The sequence below is a fragment of the Paralichthys olivaceus genome, chromosome 23 (assembly GCF_024713975.1).
Source record: "Paralichthys olivaceus isolate ysfri-2021 chromosome 23, ASM2471397v2, whole genome shotgun sequence".
In the NCBI taxonomy this organism is placed as follows: domain Eukaryota; kingdom Metazoa; phylum Chordata; class Actinopteri; order Pleuronectiformes; family Paralichthyidae; genus Paralichthys; species Paralichthys olivaceus.
In genome coordinates this window covers 8,033,429-8,040,835 of record NC_091115.1, presented here as the reverse complement: position 1 = coordinate 8,040,835, position 7,407 = coordinate 8,033,429, and positions in this window count along the sequence as shown.

Genomic DNA, 7,407 nt, shown 5'->3' with positions numbered 1-7,407 from the left:
ATGACTTTCTAAATCTCAAAAAAACGACATAGTATAGTATGACTTCCAAAATCTCGAAAAAACGACATAGTATAGTATGACTTCCTAAATCTCCAAAAAACGACATAGTATAGTATGACTTTCTAAATCTTGAAAAAACGACATAGTATAGAATGACTTCCAAAATCTCCAAAAAACGACATAGTATAGTATAGAGTCCAAAATCTCCAAAAAACGACATAGTAAAGTATGACTTTCTAAAATCTCAAAAAAACGACACAGTATAGTATGACTTTCTAAATCTCAAAAATCGACATAGTATAGTATGACTTTCTAATTCTCCAAAAAACGACATAGTATAGTATGACTTTCTAAAATCTCGAAAAAAACGACATAGTATAGTATGACTTCCAAAATCTCGAAAAAACGACATAGTAAAGTATGACTTTCTAAATCTCAAAAAAACGACATAGTATAGTATGACTTCCAAAATCTTGAAAAAACGACATAGTATAGTATGACTTTCTAAATCTTGAAAAAACGACATAGTATAGTATGACTTCCAAAATCTCGAAAAAACGACAGTATATAGTATGACTTCCAAAATCTCCAAAAAACGACATAGTATAGTATGGCTTCCAAAAACCTCAAAAAATTACATAGTATATTATGGCTTCCAAAATCTCGAAAAAACGACATAGTATAGTATGACTTTCTAAATCTCCAAAAAACGACATAGTATAGTATAGAGTCCAAAATCTCCAAAAAACGACATAGTATAGTATGGCTTCCAAAATCTCAAAAAAACGACATAGTATAGTATGGCTTCGAAAATCTCCAAAAAACGACATAGTATAGTACGACTTTCTAAATCTCGAAAAAACGACATAGTATAGTATAGAGTCCAAAATCTCCAAAAAACGACATAGTAAAGTATGACTTTCTAAAATCTTGAAAAAACGACATAGTAAAGTATGACTTTCTAAATCTCCAAAAAACGACATAGTATAGTATGGCTTCCAAAATCTCGAAAAAACGACATAGTATAGTATGGCTTTCTAGATCTCGAAAAAACGATATAGTATGACTTTCTAAATCTCGAAAAAGCGACATAGTATAGTATGACTTTCTAAATCTTGAAAAAACGACATAGTATACTATGACTTTCTAATTCTCCAAAAAACGACATAGTAGAGTATAGAGTCCAAAATCTCGAAAAAACGACATAGTATAATATGACTTTCTAAATCTCGAAAAAACGACATAGTAAAGTATTACTTTCTAATTCTCCAAAAAACGACATAGTAGAGTATGACTTTCTAAATCTCCAAAAAACGACATAGTATAATATGACTTTCTAAATCTCCAAAAAACGACATAGTATAGTATTACTTTCTAATTCTCCAAAAAACGACATTGTAGAGTATGACTTTCTAAATCTCGAAAAAATGACATAGTATAGTATGACTTTCTAAAATCTAAAAAAAAATGACATAGTAAAGTATGACTTTCTAAAATCTCGAAAAAACGACATAGTAAAGTATGACTTTCTAAATCTCAAAAAAACGACATAGTATAGTATGACTTCCAAAATCTCGAAAAAACGACATAGTATAATATGACTTCCTAAATCTCCAAAAAACGACATAGTATAGTATGACTTTCTAAATCTTGAAAAAACGACATAGTATAGTATGGCTTCCAAAATCTCGAAAAAAACGACATAGTATAGTATGACTTCCAAAATCTCAAAAAAACGACATAGTATAGTATGACTTCCTAAATCTCCAAAAAACGACATAGTATAGTATGACTTTCTAAATCTTGAAAAAACGACATAGTATAGTATGACTTTCTAAAATCTCGAAAAAAATGACATAGTAAAGTATGACTTTCTAAATCTCAAAAATCAACATAGTATAGTATGACTTCCTAAATCTCCAAAAAACGACATAGTATAGTATGACTTTCTAAAATCTCGAAAAAACGACATAGTAAAGTATGACTTTCTAAATCTCAAAAAAACGACATAGTATAGTATGACTTCCTAAATCTCCAAAAAACGACATAGTATAGTATGACTTTCTAAATCTTGAAAAAACGACATAGTATAGAATGACTTCCAAAATCTCCAAAAAACGACATAGTATAGTATAGAGTCCAAAATCTCCAAAAAACGACATAGTAAAGTATGACTTTCTAAAATCTTGAAAAAACGACGTAGTAAAGTATGACTTTCTAAAATCTCAAAAAAACGACACAGTATAGTATGACTTTCTAAATCTCAAAAATCGACATAGTATAGTATGACTTTCTAATTCTCCAAAAAACGACATAGTATAGTATGACTTTCTAAAATCTCGAAAAAAACGACATAGTATAGTATGACTTCCAAAATCTCGAAAAAACGACATAGTAAAGTATGACTTTCTAAATCTCCAAAAAACGACATAGTATAGTATGACTTCCAAAATCTTGAAAAAACGACATAGTATAGTATGACTTCCTAAATCTCCAAAAAACGACATAGTATAGTATGACTTTCTAAATCTTGAAAAAACGACATAGTATAGTATGGCTTCCAAAATCTAGAAAAAATGACATAGTATAGTATGACTTTCTAAATCTCCAAAAAACGACATAGTATAGTATGACTTTCTAATTCTCCAAAAAACGACATAGTATAGTATGACTTTCTAAATCTTGAAAAAACGACCTAGTATGGTATGACTTTCTAAAATCTCGAAAAAACGACATAGTATAGTATGACTTCCAAAATCTTTAAAAAACGACATAGTATAGTATGACTTCCTAAATCTCCAAAAAACGACATAGTATAGTATGGCTTCCAAAATCTCCAAAAATCGACATAGTATAGAATGACTTCCAAAATCTCCAAAAAACGACATAGTATAGTATGACTTTCTAAATCTCGAAAAAAAACGACATAGTATAGAATGACTTCCAAAATCTCCAAAAAACGACATAGTATAGTATGGCTTCCAAAATCTCGAAAAAACGACATAGTATAGTATGACTTCCAAAATCTCGAAAAAACGACAGTATATAGTATGACTTCCAAAATCTCCAAAAAACGACATAGTATAGTATGGCTTCCAAAAACCTCAAAAAATTACATAGTATATTATGGCTTCCAAAATCTCGAAAAAACGACATAGTATAGTATGACTTTCTAAATCTCCAAAAAACGACATAGTATAGTATAGAGTCCAAAATCTCCAAAAAACGACATAGTATAGTATGGCTTCCAAAATCTCAAAAAAACGACATAGTATAGTATGGCTTCCAAAATCTCCAAAAAACGACATAGTATAGTATGGCTTCCAAAATCTCCAAAAAACGACATAGTATAGTACGACTTTCTAAATCTCGAAAAAACGACATAGTATAGTATAGAGTCCAAAATCTCCAAAAAACGACATAGTAAAGTATGACTTTCTAAAATCTTGAAAAAACGACATAGTAAAGTATGACTTTCTAAATCTCCAAAAAACGACATAGTATAGTATGGCTTCCAAAATCTCGAAAAAACGACATAGTATAGTATGGCTTTCTAGATCTCGAAAAAACGATATAGTATGACTTTCTAAATCTCGAAAAAGCGACATAGTATAGTATGACTTTCTAAATCTTGAAAAAAACGACATAGTATACTATGACTTTCTAATTCTCCAAAAAACGACATAGTAGAGTATAGAGTCCAAAATCTCGAAAAAACGACATAGTATAATATGACTTCCTAAATCTCCAAAAAACGACATAGTATAGTATGACTTTCTAAATCTTGAAAAAACGACATAGTATAGTATGACTTTCTAAATCTTGAAAAAACGACATAGTATAGTATGACTTTCTAAAATCTCGAAAAAAATGACATAGTAAAGTATGACTTTCTAAAATCTCGAAAAAACGACATAGTAAAGTATGACTTTCTAAATCTCAAAAAAACGACATAGTATAATATGATTTCCAAAATCTAGAAAAAACGACATAGTATAGTATGACTTTCTAAAATCTCCAAGAAACGACATAGTATAGTTTGGCTTCCAAAAACCTCAAAAAATTACATAGTATATTATGGCTTCCAAAATCTCGAAAAAACGACATAGTAAAGTATGACTTCCAAAATCTCGAAAAAACGACATAGTATAATATGACTTTCTAAATCTCGAAAAAACGACATAGTAAAGTATGACTTTCTAAATCTCCAAAAAACGACATAGTATAGTATGACTTTCTAATTCTCCAAAAAACGACATAGTAGAGTATGACTTTCTAAATCTCGAAAAAATGACATAGTATAGTATGACTTCCAAAATCTCGAAAAAACGACATAGTATAATATGACTTCCTAAATCTCCAAAAAACGACATAGTATAGTATGACTTTCTAAATCTTGAAAAAACGACATAGTATAGTATGACTTTCTAAAATCTCGAAAAAAATGACATAGTAAAGTATGACTTTCTAAAATCTCGAAAAAACGACATAGTATAGTATGACTTTCTAAATCTTGAAAAAATGACATAGTATAGTATGACTTCCAAAATCTCGAAAAAACGACATAGTATAATATGACTTCCTAAATCTCCAAAAAACGACATAGTATAGTATGACTTTCTAAATCTTGAAAAAACGACATAGTAATGTATGACTTTCTAAATCTCAAAAAAACGACATAGTATAATATGACTTCCAAAATCTAGAAAAAACGACATAGTATAGTATGACTTTCTAAAATCTCCAAGAAACGACATAGTATAGTTTGGCTTCCAAAATCTCGAAAAAACGACATAGTATAGTATGGCTTCCAAAAACCTCAAAAAATTACATAGTATATTATGGCTTCCAAAATCTCGAAAAAACGACATAGTAAAGTATGACTTCCAAAAACCTCAAAAAATTACATAGTATATTATGACTTTCTAAATCTCCAAAAAACGACATAGTATAGTATAGAGTCCAAAATCTCCAAAAAACGACATAGTAAAGTATGACTTTCTAAAATCTTGAAAAAACGACATAGTATAGTATAGAGTCCAAAATCTCCAAAAAACGACATAGTAAAGTATGACTTTCTAAATCTCAAAAATCAACATAGTATAGTATGACTTCCTAAATCTCCAAAAAACGACATAGTATAGTATGGCTTCCAAAATCTCAAAAAAACGACATAGTATATAGTATGGCTTCCAAAATCTCCAAAAAACGACATAGTATAGTATGGCTTCCAAAATCTCAAAAAAACGACATAGTATAGTATGACTTTCTAAAATCTCCAAAAAACGACATAGTATAGTATGGCTTCCAAAATCTCAAAAAAACGACATAGTATAGTATGACTTTCTAAATCTCGAAAAAACGACATAGTATAGTATGACTTTCTAAAATCTTGAAAAAAACGACATAGTAAAGTATGACTTTCTAAAATCTCGAAAAAACGACATAGTATATAGTATGGCTTCCAAAATCTCCAAAAAACGACATAGTATAGTATGGCTTCCCAAAAACTCAAAAAAACGACATAGTATAGTATGACTTTCTAAATCTCCAAAAAACGACAGTATATAGTATGGCTTCCAAAATCTCAAAAAAACGACATAGTATAGTATGGCTTCCAAAATCTCAAAAATCGACAGTATAGTATGACTTTCTAAATCTCGAAAAAACGACATAGTATAGTATGACTTTCTAAAATCTTGAAAAAAACGACATAGTAAAGTATGACTTTCTAAAATCTCGAAAAAACGACATAGTATATAGTATGGCTTCCAAAATCTCCAAAAAACGACATAGTATAGTATGGCTTCCAAAATCTCAAAAAAACGACATAGTATAGTATGACTTTCTAAATCTCAAAAATCGACAGTATAGTATGACTTCCTAAATCTCCAAAAAACGACATAGTATAGTATGACTTTCTAAAATTTCTAAAAAACGACATAGTATAGTATGACTTTCTAAATCTCCAAAAAACGACATAGTATAGTATAGAGTCCAAAATCTCCAAAATACGACATAGTAAAGTATGACTTTCTAAAATCTTGAAAAAACGACATAGTAAAGTATGACTTTCTAAAATCTTGAAAAAACGACATAGTATAGTATGACTTCCTAAATCTCCAAAAAACGACATAGTATAGTATGACTTTCTAAATCTTGAAAAAACGACATAGTATATATAGTATGGCTTCCAAAATCTCGAAAAAACGACATAGTATATAGTATAGCTTCCAAAATCTCCAAAAAACGACATAGTATAGTATGGCTTCCAAAATCTAGAAAAAATGACATAGTATAGTATGGCTTCCAAAATCTCCAAAAAACGACATAGTATAGTATGACTTTCTAAAATCTCGAAAAAAACGACATAGTAAAGTATGACTTTCTAAAATCTCGAAAAAACAACATAGTAAAGTATGACTTTCTAAAATCTCAAAAAAACGACATAGTATAGTATGACTTCCAAAATCTCGAAAAAACGACAGTATATAGTATGGCTTCCAAAATCTCGAAAAAACGACATAGTATAGTATGGCTTCCAAAATCTTAAAAAAACGACATAGTATAGTATGACTTTCTAAATCTTGAAAAAACGACATAGTATAGTATGGCTTCCAAAATCTCGAAAAAACGACATAGTATAGTATGACTTCCAAAATCTCCAAAAAACGACATATTATAGTATGACTTTCTAAATCTCGAAAAAACGACATAGTATAGTATGACTTTCTAAATCTTCCAAAAACGACCTAGTATATAGTATGGCTTCCAAAATCTAGAAAAAACGACATAGTATAGTATGACTTCCAAAATCTCCAAAAAACGACATAGTATAGTATGGCTTCCAAAATCTAGAAAAAATGACATAGTATAGTATGACTTTCTAAAATCTCGAAAAAAACGACATAGTAAAGTATGACTTTCCAAAATCTAGAAAAAATGACATAGTATAGTATGACTTTCTAAATCTCAAAAATCGACATAGTATAGTATAGAGTCCAAAATCTCCAAAAAACGACATAGTAAAGTATGACTTTCTAAAATCTTGAAAAAACGACATAGTAAAGTATGACTTTCTAAAATCTCAAAAAAACGACATAGTATAGTATGACTTCCAAAATCTCGAAAAAACGACAGTATATAGTATGGCTTCCAAAATCTCGAAAAAACGACATAGTATAGTATGGCTTCCAAAATCTCGAAAAAACGACATAGTATAGTATGACTTCCAAAATCTCCAAAAAACGACATAGTATAGTATGACTTTCTAAATCTCCAAAAAACGACATAGTATAGTATAGAGTCCAAAATCTCGAAAAAACGACATAGTATAGTATGGCTTCCAAAATCTCCAAAAAATGACATCGTATAGTATGACATTCTAAATCTCCAAAAAACGACATA